The sequence below is a fragment of the Copidosoma floridanum genome, unplaced genomic scaffold, assembly GCF_036245765.1.
Source record: "Copidosoma floridanum isolate Cflo_tuat_1 unplaced genomic scaffold, Cflo_Japanese_pri ptg000030l, whole genome shotgun sequence".
NCBI lineage: Eukaryota > Metazoa > Arthropoda > Insecta > Hymenoptera > Encyrtidae > Copidosoma > Copidosoma floridanum.
This window is the reverse complement of record NW_028321907.1, coordinates 24,848,532-24,870,824: the sequence shown is the minus strand read 5'-3', so window position 1 is coordinate 24,870,824 and position 22,293 is coordinate 24,848,532.

The window sequence follows — 22,293 nt, the reverse complement described above, 5'->3', positions numbered from 1 at the left end:
CACAACGGACACTCTTTTCGTCGATTTCCCGCAGGGGAATCAAGACAAACTGAATGGACTATTAACTAAGTTTAAAAGTGTCTAGTTACTTACTTTGCAGAAAATTTTGAATGTTTGTTTGTTGCCCACGGTAGGTTTAAAATGAATGATTGTGAATGAGTATTTCAATACTATATTTTAGTATTGTGTGAATTTAAAACTGTTGTTGCATCTTTTATCGTTCACTGTAAGGAGCGAAAATTTCATAAGTTTTTTTTATTTATAAAAAAATCATGAGCGCTGCCCGTAAGCTGAAAAACAAAAGCTTGGCTGTTGTCTCTCCTCTTACCTCTCTCTCCGTACCACTACATATGCGGTCTAATCTGACCGTGCGCTCTATCTCTCTCACTCTCACGGCATCTTACGTAAATACCTGTTTTTAATCAAAGTTTAAAGAGATATTAATCTGAAAACGTTTTTAATTATTTGAGGGATGTTTGCTGCTAAAGAAAAAGTATAATTCTGACCATTAAAAATTATTTTTTTAGTTTAACATGAAAAAAAAGGGCTTAAATAGCATTACTCGTCTTTCGCTTGTAAATTTACAGTTTGTACGACACCTAGAATCAATATGTGAAGTTTTTCGTTTTTTACCCACTGAGCTACGTGAACGCCGCTGCGTGGGATCCTTAGTTGAAAAATTAACTAATTGTAAACAAATTTTATCAATATTTGCTTACTTTTCTATACTGCTGCGTTAGTTTTAGCCTTTTACCAGTATTAAGCATCAATTTATAGGAGACGTTATCGCCAAAAATTGTGTTTTTAATGCTTCTTGCACATTGATTGTACTTATATCATAATATATTTAGTATTTATGATTTTTGATGGATTGGGTTTAAATAAGTCGTTGTAGTCATATACGTTTAAGGTGTCTTATGTACAGCATTACAATAACGAGAAATATAGTTTTCAAATTTGACATTAATCATATAATCGGCGTTTTTTTATGCGTGCTGTGGTTTATAACAATCAGAGTAGGGACGTCAAGCTCCGTATTATAACTCATCATTGGTTCAACACTGTTGATGACTTTTTGCATGGTGTTCTCAGCTTCATCATAACTCGGTACGTCGACGTCCATTTATACTCATAGGACAATGCTTTCACTGTCGTTAGCATTGAAAATATACCCGTAAACAGTGCTGGGCGGCAGCTTCTTCGATAGGTAAGAGTGTAGCTAAGTTGCTCTATTTTTGCACAGTATGCGGAACAAACTGTTTGCTTCCTTGCCACTGCGAAAATAGAGCAACTGAAAAAAAATTTCGGGATTCTATGTAGAATTACTTCTGTAATACTTTAGGGAAAGCCATATGGCATTACACATGGTTTTACATATGGCATTACATAAAGGGTTTTAGCTTGGTGATGCCATATGTAATTTCATATGGAAAAACACATGGAATTACAAATTGGAAGAAGGGAAAAAATTTTGTCATCTAGAAATAACTGCAAAATACCATAGTGTCACGTACAGTATGGAACATACTACGTGGGGTGGGCTTCAGCTACAAGTATTAGGAAGGAGCACAAGTGGGGGAGAGAGAGCATAAAAAGGCCCGCAGCAGTGGACACAGGGCTCTTGAACGTCGGGACTAGAAGGAGGTGAGTCGCGATAAGTCACCCGGGACCGCAAAGCGCCTTCCCTCAAGGAATATAGCAATAAAGTGATTGATTGAGTTTTACTGCCGCGTTGTTATTAAGCACCCCGAACCTTTAGAATCCTACGTAACAATAGTAAATTATTTGCAGTTAGTAATTTGTCTTACCATCGGAATGATAACTCCAAAACGAGGGGCTTAGCTGATTTTACTTCTGTAGAAAAAATTTTTATTTTTTTATTATTTTTTTTATATTCCTGAAATATAACTTGAATCCTCTTGTTTTCGAGTTATCATACTGATGGTAACACTAATTGTTCACAGTAAATGACGCATTACAGTATTCTGCAGTTATTTCTAGATGACAAAGTTTTTTTCCTTCTTCCAATTTGTAATTCTATGTGTTTTTTCAAATGGAATTACATATGGCATTACCAAGCTAAAACCCCTTATGTAATGCCATACGTAAAACCATATGTAATGCTACATGGCTTTCCTGAAGGTATTACAGAAGTAATCACACATAGAATTCCGTCTTTCTTTTTCAGGTGGGTGCACTTCACCGTTTTTAGTTTTTTTTTTTTATACATTGTACACATATATATTTTATGCTGATATTTTTTTATATTGATGCTCACTACTGGTAATGGACTAAAACTGATACAACAGTCTAGAAAAGTAATTGTTAACTAATCCATTGTTAACATCTCTAGGGAGCTTGATTTTTGGTAAATGTTTTTGAAAATATGTATTTTTCGGCATTTCAGAGACGACGTACGTCAAAATAAATAGCACCACCGTAAAGCTAAGAAAAATTACCTACAAATACATTTTTCTAGACATTCGTCAGTGGTTATATTCATGATCAATTAATTTTACAACTAAGAATCTTACACAGTGGCGTAGCATTTACATAGTGGAGTGGGAGCTTCGGGTCGCTCGGAGCGCTTGGCTTATAGCAGGCGGTGGTGGCAATTAATCTTTTGTTTAAGACAAAGGAGTTGATAAAATAAATCGAGAAAAAAATTTCTTTGAAAAAAATAATATTCAAGAAGGGAATGGGTACGGTCCAAAGTCAAAATAATAATTAGAGCAAATGCTACAGCGAAAAAATGAAAATGCCGTATCTTGGCTTCTATTTATCCCACAGAAAACATTTTTTTTTCAATTCCTTAAAAAATAAAAGCAACAACGTGCAGTTAATTGCAAAACTCTAGTATCAAATTTTACGAAAATAAGAGGCATAACAATGAGTTTCTTAACAACTTTTTTGTTTATTATCTTAAAAATGTAAGATTAGGAGCTATTGAAAGTATTTTCTATACCTGTTGATTCCATTAAGTTTCATTGTAATATTTTTGGCAAGGCAAAAATTGTAAACAAATCCAATTTCAAATTAATAATTTTTCAATGGGTTGCCAGTAGTAAATTTTTTAATCGGACTTACTGCATAGTGTTCAGTATACCAAAAAGTACAATATACTCGATGGTCATTCAATTTCGAGCACTGCACGTACTTTTTTTTGTCATTTTTGGTTTTTTTCCTTTGCATATTTAAATGCAATAGGCACCACTGTAACTCAATTTATATTATATTACCTTGTAAGATCTACCGTTAACTAAGATACCACCTCATAAACTCTTTTTAACCACAGTCACGTCAAATTTTTGGTGTAAAAGCATCTTGCATTAGTAGGATGTCAATATGTATGGGTACTTCTGCCGTAACTTGCTCAGATTTTGTCCGGTCCTTGCACTCGCATGCCATGGTGAAATTCAAAACTTTAAAAACGTTAAATTGTGTGAAATGTTGTCAACTTCACTTGACATATTGTCTAATACCCATATTTTAATTTCTTCAATAAGATAATCGATCATTTAGGGTCGAATTTTCCATTCTAACCCATGTCCACAACTCAATTTCACTCTTAAACGTTTTCACCAGTAAAAAATAAGGCTTATCTGCCACTTGGGTGTGTAAGCATTATATACTTAAGCTATTGGGGACAGGATTTGTATCTTAGTCTCACCAAAAATTGACAGACGAGTGAGTTTTCACTGCATACATTTTGTCCGCTTATTTATACTATAATTACGGTTCTAACAAAAATCACTTCAAACTAGTAACTTTTTGGATTAGAAATGCTATTCAATGGTCACTTTTCAAAGTATAGAGCTAAAATTAACAAATCCCCACGACAGTAGTACCAGAAGTTCTTCTGTCTCGAATAGCCAAGCTCTTCTATTTGCGTATTTCGTGCGTACAAACATTTTTTTCCATTCCGACCCCCCCGTGGAACAACCACTTGGTGTACGTGTGTAGGTACACAAACTACAATTTTTTTATATCATTTGAGGCTAGTAAATTAAGTATGAGTGGACAAGTCATTGTAATACATCTATGAGTCATACGAGCACTACAAACTTTGAAAATTCAATTCCGATTTTTTCTATTCCGATCGTACCTCACCTCAAAGAGCCGTTTTTTTCGTTTTAGAGCAATCAATCCCAGCCGAACATTTTTTTCATTACTGTTGGGCTAAAAGATGAGACACGTGTCTCGGGGTTTCGTCCAATTGGCCTCTTTTCGCTACATAAATGCAAAAACGGTGGTGCTACTTCCAACGTTGGTAGCCAAGTGGTGCACTCCATTAGGTGGCTTTATCTGGGCCTAAATGAAAGAAAAAACATAGTCGCACTGATTAAAATACTAATCTTGGAATTTATGCCCCGAATGAAAAGTTATAGTGATTTTATCAAAAATACTGAATTTTAGCCAAAATCACATTATTAGCGATATTTACGCTCTAATTGAAACATCTGTAACTTTTGAATGGAGGCACAAAATCGAACAAATTTGTTTTTTATAAAATTTCGTATAACTTTTGATTACTTAATCTTATAGTTGCATCCCTTTAGATATTTGTTACTGATGTTGTGTACAGTAGAAATACCATGAAAAACTTTTTTTTAACCAACTTTTTAAGTCGATCTGAGAAAGTTACGACAGACCCATACATATATATAAATATATGTATATATAAATGTTTATAGATAGTGACTTATGCGGACTTTACGTGCTTCTAACATATATATTAATAACATGGTAGAATTATGCGGACGTCCAAATAATTCCACTTTTGTCCTCATAGTAACCCTTATATACATGTGATTGTCCGCATAAGTCACAATTTATAAGCATATACTTATACATACACATATATATATACACATATTACTACACATTAAAAAAACCATATAGGCTACAATTACTATAAATTAAAAATAGGTGACAAAATCAAACATTGGTCAGCATCATCCAAGCGGTCAGCTGGAATATGTAATGGACATTTCAACGATGCTGATTTCGTAAAAAATGATCAAGGCCAAATTATACGCTTGCTACGAAATTCAATTCCAGTTCACTAGCAGGCACCTGAAGCAAAAATCGTGTATGAAAATTACATGACACAACATTAAATCGAACGGGAAAAACAGCCAAAGGAGAAATTATCGCGCAAACAAACTGAAAATCAACCGCAAGAATCAACTCTCATAGCAGTTAATGTGCCTGTTGATTCTAGAGTTGATGGTATGATTTGTGGACAAAATGATGTGGAAAATGGTGACAATGTGCTATCTGAAGATATCTCGAGAGTGATGAAACAAGCGAGTGATGTCATGATTGTATTCTTCTGGAAAACAGATTTTTTCTAATTTTGGAGAAGTTGAGGTAAATGAAGATTACTTAAGCTTTAAAAGATTTTAACAACAAAACAAAATCGTAAATGCCAGTGGTAGCATAAATACTAGTCATATTACAGATACGAAAGCAGAACTAAAATTTAGTAGTAAAACTTCTTCAAGCTTGAAATCAAAATCAGTTTTGTGTAAATCTCGAAAGATTATTATTAATTTTAGAAAAAGAGTAACAGATTTAGAAATAACTAAAGCAAAAATTGGAGAAAAATTAAAACGTTAAAACAGCAAGTTTAACAGAAAAATTTTATTATTAAAAACTTAATTAAAACCGAGATTCACTCAATTGATAACGTTGTAAACGGCAAAGGTCTTTCTAAAACTGCTGCTACTTTGGTAAACATGCAATTCAAACGTGAGAGGAGCTAGTATAACAAGGATGAAAATAACTTATGTAAAATAATGTATTTTTATTCTGCATCTTGCTTTAGTTAGTTGCGAGATTTAAAGGTACGATTAGCAAGGGAATCAACAGTTAGAGGATGGGTTGCTGAGTATAATGTTTTACTGGGTTTGAACGATGTAGTTTTGCACTTGATTGAAAAAAATTGATGTCGTTGCCACCAAAAGAACGCCTATGTTCAATGAAATTTGATGAAATGTCGATCAAATCAAGCGAAAAATATTCAAAAGCGCACGATCTTATTGAAGGTTTTACAGATATGGGTGAAAATCATAGGGGAGACAAGTTAACTCGTCATGCTTTGTTAAAAAATGTTTAGATAGTATGGATGCAAGAAATCCTTGGCACCAATGTCTTTCTTTTGGTTTTAATAAGCCTGGTGCATGGCCTGAAGAGCTTTTTGAAATCATCAGAGAAACCCTAAGTGCTTTATTTAAAATTGGAGCAAATGTAAAAGTAATTGTTTCCCTATTGAAAATATTCAGGTGACTTGTCATGTTATTTGTCAGGTGAAAAGTCGTGCCAATTTATCACATAGAAGTGTCATGTTGATTTTCATGTGAAAGTGTCATGTGGATTTTTATCAGCTAGATTTTCGGTGATTCAAAAATAAAAAAGTAAAACTTGTCCTTTTAACTGCTAAAAAGCTGTTAGAATAGCTAATATAAATAGCTAAAATAAATAAAGCATCCCGTAACTCCAATAAAGGGATTTGAACCTGGTTCGGAACATTGATTGTCGAGTGTCTTTACCACTTGGCCAGAAAGGATTAGACACTTGGGACAGAATTTACATTCTTATGAAGTGTATCTAAAACTAATGTTTATTTCATCATTTCGTGAATAACATCTACCGCCTTAGTTACCTAATTGATAATTAACTTTTTGTTAATGTACATTTTACATTCTTTCGTGTCTCTTAATACGTTCGTCAACAGTAAATGTAGTGATTGATTTTACAATTACTTTTTGTTCACAGATTTTACTTAATCTTTACATATAATATTTATTCCGAAGGAAAATAGTCTATTTATGAAAGTGTAATAAACTTGTTGTAATTGCTACGATGAAGATGTGGATAACCTGTCCCTTTTCAATACTTTGATGCGCGTATCGAATACAAGCAAACAAAATAATTTTTTACTTATTTCTACAGTACTCAGATAAATTATATAAATTCCTACAACGTAAGTTTATACATAAAATAAGGTTTTTTCGAAAACTATTAGATTCAAACAAAAATTTGGAAAATGTTATCTTAACTAGCATTGGAGACTGTAAAAAGCATTATTTTAAAGACATTTCTGCTAGTATTCGATAAGCTTATTAAAGTATTGAAGAAAAAAAGGTAATCCACAACTTTGAGTAGCAGTTAAAATAAATTCATAACATTTTTAAACATAGACTTTTTTCTCTTGGAACGTAAAGTATCTGTAAAGATAAAGAAATGAAAAAATAAACATTAGTTTTAGATGTATCTCATTAAGACGTAAATTATATTCCGAGTGTCTAATCTACTCTGTCTAAGTGGGAAAGACACTCGACTACCATGTTGCGGACCAGGTTCAAGTCCCTTTACTAGAGCTAAGGGATGCTTTTTTTTGTTTTTACTGTTTATATTAGGTATTCTAACAGATTTTAAGCAGTTAGAAGTACAAGTTATACTTTTTTATTTTTCCATTGCCGAGATCTAGCTTATAAAAATCCACATGACACTTTTACATGACAATTCTACATGACACTTCTATATGATAAATTGGCATGACTTTTTATTTAACATGTCACCTGACAAATAAAATGAAAAGTCACCTGAATATTTTTAGTAGGGTTTGTGATCAAGGTCCAAACAATCACAAATTATTTAATGTAACTGTTAAAGAACCTTAATTTTTCCTAGAAAATCGCAAAATTTACGTAGTCTTTGATTGGCCTTATCTTGTAAAACGATTGCTTGTCTAATTAAGATCTCACAGAAACATTTATGTCGATGATAAAATCATAATAAATTTTTTCGACGTACTGAAAACTTGGGAACTTGACTCGAGCAGCAGCACTTCAAACATATTAGGTAATTTAACTGAAAGTCACTTCACACCCAGTAGTTTTGAAGTTATAAATGTTAAAATAGCAATGCAACTTTTAAGCCGTCGAATGGGATCTGCGGTTAATACAGCTTCGCAAGATTCTCAAGGATTGGTATCTCATAATGTGGCAGATACTGTTAAATTCATCGAAAAATTATATGCCGTAATTTATGCTTACAATAGTTATTCTTTGCGAACAGCAGATAAACAGAAACGCCCCTTATCAAAACAAAATCCAGAGATTCTTGAGCTGTTAAGTAATTTGTTGAATGGTCTGAAGAATGGTTCGCTGTAGTAATAAGTAGAAGTTCTAAGGGCAGGAGATTTGTTAGAAATTAGAGACCATCTTGTTTCAAAGGATTGCCACGGACGGTAAAAGCTTTAGTTTCATTGTATGGAAATTTAAACGAGGAATTTCAAAATTTTGAGTTGCTGACAGGCCTTTGCAATCAAGACAGCATTGAGCATACTCACTTGCGGTTGCGAGGGAGTTGCAGTTTTAATAATAATCCTACTTGTCGAATGTACCGTTCAAGTTTTGGACACGTTTTGTTAACAGATGCTATCGGAGCCAGAAAACGAGGTAACGTCACGATAAATGAAACACACTCTCTGGTAAACTTGAGTTAGAATTCTCTGGTGAAAGATGTAACAGTTTCTATTCGTACAAATGAAATTTCTCAAAATTCAAAGACTGAAAAAGTAGTTATTCAAGAGAATAAAGAAAGTTTAGTTTTACCTGAATACAGCGACTCTGAAGTTGAAGAAATTAATGAGCTATTAAACATGGCTGAAATGATGCAATAATTTGTACCAATCGATTGTTTGGAAATGCCTAGTTTTAAAGCCAAACAACTGTTTGAACAAAATTCAATTGCTTTTCTGAGTAATAACGTGTGCAAAGCATCGTTGATGGAAAATAAGTGTTGTGGTTGCGAGAAAATGATGTCGAAACCACTGACAGAAAATTCATGTAGTACTGAAATATATTTAGAAAAAAAAGAATATCCCCATTTAAATCCAAATTTACTATCAATAAGTTATTTAACTAGAGCCAGCGATTACTTTGTTCAAATTATTAATTGTCAATTACATGCTTTTAACGATCATCATGCTAAGTTTGGCATCAAAGAAAATTGTTACTATCTTTAACCGAAATTGTTGAAAAACATACAAATGACGTATTTTCTTAATGGTTCGATAAGAAACATAAATGTTACAAACACAGGGTTTTTGCTTTACAAAAATTATTATTAGTCAAAATTTGTAGAAAAACAAGTGATCATAATTATGGTTAACGGAATGAACAAAACAATACTTATGTTACTAAAAATAGGAAATTAAAAATTGTTCGAAATAAGTGAAAAATACTAACAGTATCTGTAACTTTCTACGAATGTATATATATCTATATACATGTACATGTGTATGTATATGTATATATGTATGTATATGTATATATGTATGTATACATACACATAGATATTTTTTTATTTATTTTTTTATCAGAATATTTTTTTATTTTAAAACAATAATTTTTCTTTTGAGAATTCATCTTTGTATAGCTAACAAAATAAATATAAAAACGGCTTTACTGTGTTATACTTTGCTTAGTTGGGATAATAGCTTGCGCTGTTAACTTTTAAATCCATCTCACTAGTATTTAAATAACTATTTGGGAAATCACCAGAAAAGTACGCAGTGATCTTCAATTCATGCAGATTTTTTTTTTTTCTTATAAAAAGTAGGTATGTGCATTAATTTTTGTAAACAATAATTATAGTTTCACGTCGGTAAACTAAAAATTACCAATAATTTTCACCCTGCTCATTTCCTAAAAATGTTGTTTTGAAAGCACTTGAGCAAGGACCAACGTGCATCTGAAAAGAGGTGAATCGCCTGCAAGATACTTGTACCTGCAGTACAATGATGACTTATTTACATGCACGCTGGCCTACCCTAGTAGCACAATCTTACGCACTGGTACTGCGTAAGTCTGCACCTGGTCTGCTTCCGGAATCTTGTGTAATTCTGATGCATGACAAGTGCACAAGACGCTTTGCGGCAGATTTGCAAAAAATTTGCGTGCAGGCGAGTGCGCAAGACTCTTGAGTAAAAAGTGCGCAAATCTGATGGTCAGTTGAGTGCGTTATTCGTCTTGACTCGATGCACTCCTGATTGCAGCAGATTTGCGCAAGATTTGCGTGCACGTAAGTGCGCAAAACTCTTGCGTAAGAAGTGCATAAATCTGACGATTAGTCGAGTGCGTTATCATTCTGACTTGATGCACTTCCATTTACGGCAAATTTGTGCAAGATTTGCGTGCAGGCAAGTGCGCAAGACTCTTGCATAAGAAGTATACAAATCTGACGGTCAATCGAGTGCGTTATTATTTTTATTCGATGCACTCCTCCTTGTTGCAGAATTTTGCAGAATTTTTGGGAGACAATAATTGACACAAGCTGTTTTAACTATGGTTTTAACTTATTTTGCTTGTAATAACATATTTCTTACGTTTTTGCTGGTGTAGAAATTGTGAAGAAATTTCTGAAGAGAGATTTTAACATCAAAAATTTCTTGAGATTTTTTAACAGGGTTGTGGAAGACATTTATTTTCGTGCACTGACATTTTTGTATGTACAATCGGCACCAAAAGATCACAAATTACCTTTACATAGTAACAAATTAGGAAAATACTACGAATACACTAGTTTTGCTAACTCATTAAGAAAATTTTATTGTATCGGCAAAAAAAATTTTTCCTGAAATTCAGTTCCCAATGTTTTTTATAGTGTTAAGAATGAAAATAGTTCATAATTCAAAAATGTATGTACATATGTGCTTATGTATGTGTGTGTATTTGTATGTGATCGGTAGTGTCTCAGAGCCCTGTGGTCAAATTTTAATAATTTCGGGTTCAAACTTTTTTTTTTTTCATACTTCTACCGGCTCGAAATAGTACATTACGCCACTAGAGCGCAAAGTGGCACTTTGCACCCGTGGGCGTACTTTGCACTCGCTGACTACTTTGCGCACTAGTGCCCAAAGTAGTCATAGGGTGCAAAGCGCGCCCAAGGATGCAAAGGACTGCGCGTATATTATTTTTCTCCTTAAGGGCGCAAAGTGAGATGAATACAATAATGATATCGGGTCATTGTTAAATCATCAAGTTCTTTTTGTTATATTTTATTCTTACCTCAGGCGTTTTGAGGGGATTTTGATAAATAAAAAAGGTTTATCACATCTTATGCAAAAATTACTATTTTTTTATTAAAAAAGTAACATGTTTTTTTACAATTTTTATACATTAATTAGATTAGTTTTTTTCTTACATTTCAATCTTATGAGTTTTTAAACTTTTTAAAATATACTTAAAATGTTATATGAAAATTAAATGGTTTTTTAGGTTGCGTATCCGCATTTGAGCTTGATGTATGAATGTTTATCGTCACGTTTTTAATCAATGCAGCTGCAAAAGAATCGCATGAAGTTTCATCGATCTTTAAAAGTTTTGATGGTTTATCACTAATGTTGATAATTTCTGCATCGTCTGTGACGTACGTTTGATTGTACTGATTCAGTGTCATCAAATTTTGATTGTTTTGATGACGAAGGACTATTTATATCATCTTTTTCTACAATATCTCCAACAATTTTATTACATAATTTTCGTTTATTACTAATAGAGTCGGCAATGTACTCTTCGACGACCTTGGTCGATTTCCAGCCGCCGTGACGTTTGAACTCCATCTCATTTGCTCCAGCATCAGCTAAGAGAGTAGTAGATGTTCTTCGAAGACTGTGCGACGTATATAGTTCAGGATTGGGTAGATTTAACCACTTGGCTATTTTATGCGTAAATTCTCCCAATCCGTTTATTCCCACAACTTGCCTGGTACATTTTCCATTAACGTATTTTAGAAATAAGCTGTCAGGAACAGACCTCTCCGATGTACTGGGTCTAGAAGACATGTATTTCAAAATTAATGTACGAAATGGTTCGTTGACTGTGAATAAACGATCTACGTGAGTCTTAGTGTTCGGGAGTTTGACAACAAGATGCGTATTTTCATCTTTGATGTTCTCGAGCCGTAAATTGTAGAGTTCTTGCCTCCGACAAGCTCCTGTAATTCCTAAGATTAAAGCAACCTGGAACGATTTAAAAGGAGTTAACATATTTTCAGTAATAAATGTTTAGAAGTTATAAAACAATTGATCAGTACTTACTTTGATGCTTAAAAAGTCATTATCCGGTGCTTTAAACAAAATTTTTTTCAAATCTCCAGATGTGAACGGTTTTGCTTTTTTCGGGTTGTATCCAGTATTTACTTTTTTAATAAAACTTTTGAGCTTGAAGTATTTTCTGATGTCAATGTCTTTTTCGGTGTGAATCATCGTCCTCAGCATGGAAAACTTTGACCACAACGTTGGTGGAGAAACAGACTTACTGAGTTCACTAAAGTATGCTAGCAGCACAGGTTCCGAAAAAGAGTTGGTTTTTTTCGCCTCCATCCATTCAGTGAAAATCTTATACACGGCCTTGTACTTGGCTTTATAAGTTTCTGGCAGCGTATCAACAATAGCAGCTTGGGCTGCATCGAGTAACTCCTGCGGTACGCTCTCTTCATCAGACGATTCACTTATTCATTAATCAAGAAAATCGAAGGAGACACACAATTAACACTGTCATGTATTACTTCTTGCTGAATTTCTAGGACGAGAAACGTAAAAAAATGCAGGTACTTACTATCGCTCCTTTTGTTGATAGAGTTTTTTTGGTTAGAATTGCGATGCGGTTTCCTACCGAGCGATATCTTGAGTAACGCCTTGAGTAACATAGCCTTGACCGAGAAAATTTTCATTTCAAAATTTTCAAAAGAAGACGAAGTAACAAACTGATGAATAGAACGTTCATAAGGAAAAAAAAGAATCTTGCTGTGAATCGCCATCCCTGTAGCATCGACATCGCTACACTAGTGCGTCTACATTACCTACAATACCTATACAGCTGTTTGGTAACTTATACGCATGCGAGAGAGAAAACATATAAAGCACACACACATACACACACACGCACATACATACATATATGTATATACACATTCGCGTATACATAATGCACACGACAGTCGTACAGTGCATCTGCAATCTGCATGACCCAATATATCGTCCATACGTACCTGTGTGCACACCTATATCATACCTATATAGGTATATGCAATTAAGTGTACGAGAACAAGGACTGTATGCCAATTTGGAGTAAGTGTACAGGTATACGTGAGCGTATACACGTATCCTATATATCAACGCGTTTATATTCTTGTAGTTTGAAGGAGGTGCGCAACAAAGGTTGTGCGGGGTCCAGGGGCGGCAGCCCCGGTGGGGGTGCAGGGGGCGAAGCCCCCGCTGAGGGGGTACGGGGGGGCGAAGCCCCTCCGCTCTGCCAAGCATCGGAGACTGTCGATCATTTAAAAAAATTTCAGCGTTTCTCCAAATACTATGTTTCTATTAACTAACCATTAGGCTGCCCTCATGTATACGTAGCAGCTAAAGAAAAATGTGAAGTGCTGGTGTTAAGAACAGAGTATACTGAGAACTAAAGTCTCCCTTACTCCTCACCAGCTCTTCCCCCCGCCAAACAACGATCGGATCGAGCAATAAAACATCCAAATCCAGAGGGTTTCGCCCCTCTAACTACCCCACATATAAATTGAGTAAAAATAAGCTATTTAAAGCTAACACACTATAATTACAAAAATTTTGATAGCGAGCGGGAATGAACTTTGCGTCCGAAAAAAATTATGACTTTAATAATATATGAGAAATTTACTGATATTTCAATTACTTTGCACCCGCGCGTGCCCAAAGTACTTTGCGCACTGGGAGTGGAAAAGTTCTTTTTTGAGCCCATGACACAGCTACGGAAAGTACTTTGGGCACTCACTTTGCGCCCAAAAGGCAGAAATAGTAGTTTTCCTACGAGTTTGAAAAGTCTCTGTTTGCGAACCGAGAGGTTTGCGGCCCGAGCCGAAGGCGAGGGACGTAACGAGGTTTGTAAAGGAGACTTTTCGAACGAGTTCCAGAAAACTGCTTTTTCGCCCGAGGAAGTACCAGCCTCCCAAAACCACCCGAGGGCGGAAAAAGAAGTTTTAGTTTCGCACCGTATCAAGGTTGATGCTGTTCATTTTCAATTATTGACACGGTTTCTAAAAACATTTGTTTTTGCTTTTAAAATTATTTTTATTTATTGCGTATAGAATAAACACTATTTTATTTTTTAAATCCTTTTAAAAGGTTTTTTTTTTACTTCGAATGTACAGAATACTTTAACTTCAAGATTTGTTAATGTGTCAGAAAAACAACTATAGATAACAAAACAAACGTATTAACACTTTTCTCTGATAAACTTTGGATCAAAAGGATTAAAATTATAAAGTGGCACGAAAAAAATAGATATGTTAGATTGTAAAGGTAAATAAAATATTTACTATTATGAAATCACTAGTTAACAAATTGATTCAAATTTATTATAAAATAAAATATTTAGCGGGTATCATGGCAGGAGTGTGAGGTGCAAATATAAATATTTGGCGTGGCGGTATAAGTGCTTCTCATAACGAATACACCCTACAAACTTATTGAGAAAAACAAGCAAATTGTTCCTTACTTGGCAGTATGGTTGGAAAGGTCAAGATATCGTGACAGAGGCGGGTTGAAATAACCAGCCAAGAAAACTGTATTATTAAATAAAGAAAAAGACATGCGTGTATACAATGACAGTTACGAGAGCTTAGGATTTTTAATAATTTACCAATACAAACAGTACATTTTTCACTAAACACTAACAGTATGTTTTTCGCTAACAATTTCTTCTGATTTATATAAGAAAAATTATTATCAATAAAAATTAAACCTGTGGATTTTATTTTTTATAATAATATTGCAAATAAGTGTTAAGCTACAAAGTGCAGAAAAAGAATAGGAAGTCGAAAAATACTGCTATACATTTTTTTACAGGAAAGAAGTACAAACCCATGATTTGTGCACTTCTTACGCAAGGATCTTGGGTTAAAAAGCCTTGGGTTATAGTCTCAAGCAGTCAGTATTCAACATCCTCCTTATTCTTGATAAAAATGACTGGAGTTCTGAATGCAGGTTATCCCCCAGGCTGATGTTACTGTTTTTACGCCCTTTATTTTTCTTGATTAACTAATCACACATTACATCTATAAACTCTACACTAGATTCACATAAATTTAAACTAATTCATACAAATTTAAACTTTTTTATATAAATTTAAACTAATACATGCGACTTGACCATCTCTTTTTTTAATTTTGTTTTAGTATTTCTGTTTTTTTTTGTTTTTAAATAACTTGTATTTAATTCTGTACCTTTATTTTTAATTTAACTTCTATTTTTTATACATTATTTTTATTGATTAATGAATTTTTCTCTTGATTTCAAATGTAAATCTATTTTTGTCAACTAATTTGTAACTTTTGCGCATTTTATAGTATACTCTGTGAAATTAAAATTTGAGACCGAACGTGGTTATACCACATGGTCTTATAAACGTTACTTACTTACTTACTTACTTGTGTATTCACCTGCACGAAAATTTTGCGCAAATCTGCCACAATCAGGAGTGCGTCGAGTCAAGACAAAAAACGCACTTAACTGATCGTTAGATTTGTGCACTTCTTGCGCAAGTATTTTGTGCACTCGCCTGCACGCTAATCTTGCGCAAATCTGCTGCAAGCGGAACTGCCTCAAGTCAGAATGATAACGCACTCGACTGATCGTCAGATTTGTGCACTTCTGACGCAAGAGTCTTGCTCACCTGTCGTGCATTAGAATTACGTTAGATCTTGGAAACGGACTAGATGCAGACTGACACAATTTCGCTGTCAATGTAAATCTTGTGCAAGAAGTACGTTAGAATTGCAAAGACTGTGCTAACAGGGAATGCTGATCGGAAATGAAAAACAAAATATTTTTCGACAACCGTAGATACAAAAGTTTAACTGGGAACAGTTAAATAAAAACTGAAATATTAAAAGCAAATATTATTTTAGATTAGGATTAAAAACATAAAGTTAAATATTATTATAGCTTAGAATTAATACATATAAATAAGCGAAAATGTTAGTAAAAGCAAGAATCGTGTCACAAACAAACAGTACACACTACACCAGTAGCGACAACTACACTACATATTAACTATGACAAGCCTGGTTAATAACATTATTAACTTTTAATGGATTACCCGATTTTTACCATTTAAGTTTGCAAGCTCATGATTCACCGAGTAACCCTTTTTGCATCGCATTAATAATTTTATAAACATACTGCAATATTCTAATGTGTAATCTAGTTATTTGCTAACACTTTTTTCTAACTGTAAAGGAAAACAGAAAGGTAACCCTTCCCCTTTTCTTGACTTGGAGATGTCGAGAGAGAGAAGAGAGAGAGAGAGAGAGAGATTCTGTACACCTGCCTCCAATTGGGGTAACGGAGTTTCTGATTCCCTAGGGTACCACGAGACGACTCCATCTCCAACGACTAGCAGCAGAAAAATATCTTGATTAAATTCTACCAAAATTCCACATTATTTTTACAACATCATAAGCATTTAAAACTACCGGTAAACATAATTATGTTAACTTGCGACAGGCGAATCACTATTATTCTCATGATCATTCTAAGAACTGCTATTCCTATTATTATTGCTACAATAATTATCATTATGATTATCATTATTATTATTATTATTATTATTATTATTATTATTATTATTATTACTTCCGTTATTATTATTATTATTATTATTATTATTATTACTATTACTATTACTACTACTTATATTATTATTATTATTGTTATTATTATTATTATTATAACTACCACCACTAATATTATAATTATAAGTTATTACGGCAGCGGCCACCGTTTTTGCGTTTAAGAAGTAGTATTTATTGATAAATCGTAACACACCGATCGTTTATTTACTCAAGCATTATTAAAATTGCTAAGCGATTTTCACCGCTCTTTTTGCAACGAGTTCAGTTGAACAAGTGACCGGTGTTTAGTATTAGTAAATATTAATAATATTCTGTTTTAACGTTTACGTTAAAACTCATATTGAAATCTTGTAAAATTTGGATGTAAAAGAGAAAGGAAGGGCAAGAGTAAATGAAACACCTTCTCGTCTTTTGACACATGTAGGAGAGCAAGCCGGATGTGGGAAGTGCCAATTTCTGAGTGGCTGAACTGGAGCAGTTCTAGCCAATAAGATTTTCGGCTATTTAATTTTCTTCAAGATTTTTCCTCGGCAAGTTTTCCTGCGTCGTTCGCAAACCAGCGCGTCATCGAGGTCCGCTACTTCTTATAAAAAGGCTCAGAGACTCTTTTAACTACTGCCCCTCGAACGGTAAACTGAGCAGTAAGAGTCCGCCTCTGCTACCTCCCAGTCTACCATGAGGTAAGGACATAGTTAATTTTGTTTTTCACCCTCAAACGGTCGACTAAATAGTTAGAGTCCGCCTCTAATATCACTCAGTCCTCCACGAGCGCGAAACATTTCAAATACTTCACTCGCCTCGGCTCGCACTGGTTCGCCGTGTACTTTTGTTTTGTATTTAAATAAAAATAAGTGTTTAAGTGTACATGACAAATGTTTCGTATTCCCTCTTTTCCCATTTTTACTCTTTTTCGGCTGGGTCAATTACTAAGTTTGTTTTACGCGCACACCATTATCCACCACGGTACTGGTACCCATTGATCATCGGGAATTACTACGTTTATTTTACGAGCACACCGTTATCCGCCACGGTATTGGTGCCCACGGATCATCGGGAATTCATAAGTTTGTTTTACGCGCACACCATTATCCGCTACGGTATAGGTACTATACCCATGGATCGCCAGGAATCACTAAGTTTATTTTACGCGCACATCATTATCCGTCACGGTAGTGGTCAATTCCATCGGAGCCATAACTAATCGGATTAAAGCGAAAATCAGTACTCACTACGGTATAAGTACATCCGAGTCAGGTCGCGAGTCAAATTATCATTTACCCCCACGTAACCTCTAGAAACAATACTTTTTCCTGTAACGGTGCCGGTATCATCTAGATCGCGGGTAGGATACCCTTCGGTACGCCGCTCCAGGTAAAGTCAACCATCCTTAGACGAGCCGCGACCAAGTGCATCGGAATATTGCACAGCAGTCGGTTCTAGTCGGATGAAATAGTCGTAGCCCCTTTGCAAATACCGTGTCGTTAATTAGAACCACCCCTTTAGCCCCGTGTCCTATTTACGTGCCCAGCGTGTATCCCGAGTTTTTAAGCGAAAGCTTAAACTTGAATAGTACGTCACGCCAACGTAACAATAGCCTTACTGTTTATAAAATGGTGTATTAATTTAATAGACAAAAGTGTGTAAAAAGTTTTTGAAAATCATTAATTTAGTGTGGTAGTATTTAAATACCTCTCGAAAACATTTACCCAACATTTCATATTCAAGTATCAAATACAAAAGATTGCACGGATGATTTATCGAAAGTACAATGTACCTAAGCTGTCATCCATTATTTTTAAATATTATTTCTGACTATTAAAATAGTTTGATGACTTTTAAGTTCCAAGGATTCGTTGCATTCAAAATTCAATAAGCTCATGTATCATACATTTAGAATGTAGCTTTAATTTATTTAATGTTTTTAGTATGTATACAAGAGCTCATCAAGTTTTAAATGCAAAATAAACCTTTTGGATTTAAAGGTCGACGAACTATTACAATATTCATAAATAATATTGAAGAATAACAGTTGAGGTGCAACGTACTTTTGATAAATCATCTGTACAATCTGATGTTTTTAAGCTTTCACCACTGTACGATGGAGGAGGAGGTAGAGGAGACTAAATAAAATACGCTTTAGTGAGGGAGACAAAACTCTTTTTAATGGTATAGACTTGAGCCTTTCACTCACTACGACTGTGCTAGCCTATACTAACTTGGTATACAGTGTACACGACCCTAAAGAGAGCGGTGTCGTATCTAGCCTAAGCTGACATATATGTATAAGAGCATTCATTGCATAAATAGATTCGATTAACATTATGCTCCCTCAATGAATGATTTAATATAATATACTTTTTACAATAAAATTAAAAAAAAAATTTTTTTTCTTTTTAACAACAATAAATAATTTGATATATAACTTAGAACCAAACATATAATAATTTTCATTTAGTTTTAAATCACAGATAATTCACTTCAGTCCAATATTAGTAGAAAAGTTTTTGATTTGACTATCAGGTGTGATCTTTGTCAAAGCGTCGGCTAACATTTTCTGTGATGGTGTGAATGACACTTGCAATTCTTTAGCTTCTATCTTCTCTTTTAGGAAATGGTGTCATATGGCTACGTGTTTGGTCCTTGGGCTATACTTTGCATTTTCTGCTAAATTAATTGCTCCCTTGTTGTCACAATAGACAAGGACGGGCTCTTTTGGAATTACGTTTAATTCTTGTGCCAGACGACCTAGCCATAGAGCCTCCTGAGCGGCAGTGGTTAGAGATAGATATTCAGCTTCGGTGCTGGATAATGCAACTGTGGCTTGTTTTTTCGAATTCCAGCTGACAGCGTCTCCTTGATGTATAAAAACATATCCTGACGTCGAATGAGAGTCAGTTTGTCCATTTGCCCAGCTTGCGTCGCTAAAGGCGCTTAAGGATTCGTCAATTTCACCACAATAAGTTAGTTTTAGTTCAGACGTTCCTTGCAAGTATTTAAATATGTGATTGACCACATCCCAATGCTGCTCTGTAAAATTGGTATTAAAACGACTCACCAAGTTTACTACATATGCAATATCGCGTCTGGTGCCTTTTGGCTTAAGAACAACAAACAGCCAACAGCATTTTGGTGTGGAATATTATCTAATTCTAACTTTTGAGTTTCACCGATTGGTTGGAATTTTGAAGCCGGGTGGTAACGGAGATGAGTCTGGAGAGCACTGGTCCATATTGAATTTCTTCAGAATTCGATGTATATAGTCGGTTTGATCTAGTTTCACTATGCTATGGTCTTCGTTGAAGGTTACATTGACTCCAAGAAACTTTTGCACAATTCCTAAACATTTGGTTGGAAAATGTTTCTTTAAACCTTGGACAACTGTGTTCATATATTTTTCGCAGTTACTGAAAATCAAAATATCGTCAACGAATATTGCTATAAAAATTAATGCTTCATTTGAAACAAAATAGTAGACGCAGGCGTCAATAGTTGATTGTTTTAGATCCAATGATAAAAAGAAATTGTAGAGCGTTTGATTCCATACTCTGCTCCCTTGTTTTAAACCATATATGGTGTTTAGCAGAGTATAGTCCTCTGCCGCCCTATCGGCTGCGTCTATGCGACGTCGCCGACTGATTTCTTAATTTTAATAAATAGGGAAACCGCGATACAAATATAGGTAAACTTAAAGTACGTTAAGAGATTAAATTCACTTTAACTAGAACTGATACACGAATTTACAAACAACTATCGGAACACTAAAAAATATGCTAATTTTCGCGTGGACTTCAAAACCAAATGATTAAATTCACTCGACCTTTAACACTAATTTGAACAACTCACTAATTTTAAACTATAACGGAGGAAGGATGGCGTTGGGTTAAAATAAAAAGAGACGCTATGTATGAGCCACAACGAAGATATATTTGTGACTCAAAGGAGGAAACTCCGAAGAGAAAACCCCCTGGAAGAACGACCAACCGATACAAGAGTAAAAAATATGAAAAGAGGTATAAACAACTTCCTGGTGGAAACAAAAATGTGTGGATGTGCGTATGTGTGAAGTATGTGTGAAGTATGTGTGAAGTGCGCGTCCACACTGTTCTCGCTCTCGATCACCGTTACACGGTTCCGCTGACGCGGATTTTTGCCGTGTTTGCTCGCAGCACGTCGATATGAGACAACGAACACTAATAGCAAGAAGAAAAAAGAATATAACGCGTGATGTTAAACACGTGTACCCGGTATGCAAACGATGTAGGAAACTCCCTCCGCACGATGAGACAAGGAAATCCGATAAAACCAGCTAGTATTCGAGATCGCAGTGAAAACTGTAGACCGCTCAGTACAAACTGTAACTTCGGAATGACCGCGCCCCCGCCGCATCTTCTTAATTTTCGCGTCTCGGCCGTCGGTGGCTCCACCCCTCTCCCTTCGATTTACCTTAAGTCTCTCGGATGACGTCCACCAATTAGCGTGGTAGAATAAGACAACTATATTAGACAATGCCGACTAAACACGAACAAAAACAATCATGAAAACGAATCTTTTGCCGGGTGCTCGACGTGTTGCGATACGCATCCGTGCTGCGAGGCTTGCTTCTCCGCCACTCACGTGGTGGCCCGTACGTTTTTAGTTGTTTACGACTAAACATATGGCTTTTTTCAGTTTGTAGAACTTATCCGGATGTTTTTGGTTTAAAAAACCTTCTGGTTGCTGTAGGTATATTTCTTCAGTCAATTCACCGTGTAGAAAAGCCGTTTGGATATCCAGGTGGATAACTTGTAGATGGTGCTTCGCTGTATAAGCAAGCAAAAGCCTGATGGTGGAAAAGCGCACAACTGGTGCAAATGTGTTGTCGTAGTCTTGTCCAGAAACTTGACTTAAACCCTTGGCCACAAGCCTGGCTTTGTAAATGATTTTCTTGTTTTGATTTACTTTTTTTTAGTAGACCCATTTAGTGCCAACAGCATTTCGGCCTGCTGGTAAATCCTTAAGAATCCAAACTTGGTTCTTGAAGATAGACTCCAACTCAGTTTCCATGACTTTTACTCATTTTCTCCTTTCTGTACATGTTATCGCTTCCTCTTAGGTGCGTGATTTGTCTTCACTCTCGATTACCGCATACAACTGGTAGTCGTCTAGGTGTGATGGCTGCTTTGTCAGCCTTGAAGTACGACGTAGTGGTTGCTGGTAGTTTTCATCAGATACATCAGACAAAACAGCATTATCGTTGTTCTTTTTTTGTCTCTGACTTTCTTGAGATTGTTCATCTTTATCCATTGAGATTGGTAGTAACGTTATCTCCTGGGAACCAGCCTCTTCCTCTTCGATGAATTTCACATCACGACTTACCAAGAATTTTCTTGTTGCTGGATTCCATAAGCGATACCCCCTTTAAGTGGGTGGATATCCAACAAAAATACATTCAATTGTTTTTGGATCAATCTTAGAGTGCTGTTGATCTGGTACGAGACTATACGCTTTACATCCAAATGCTCTGAGGTGCGAGAGATCTGGTTTCTCTCCATACCAGAGCTCGTATGGTGTTGCTCCTTGCAATATCCTCTTTGGAGATCTGTTATTTAAATAAGCTGATGTTGC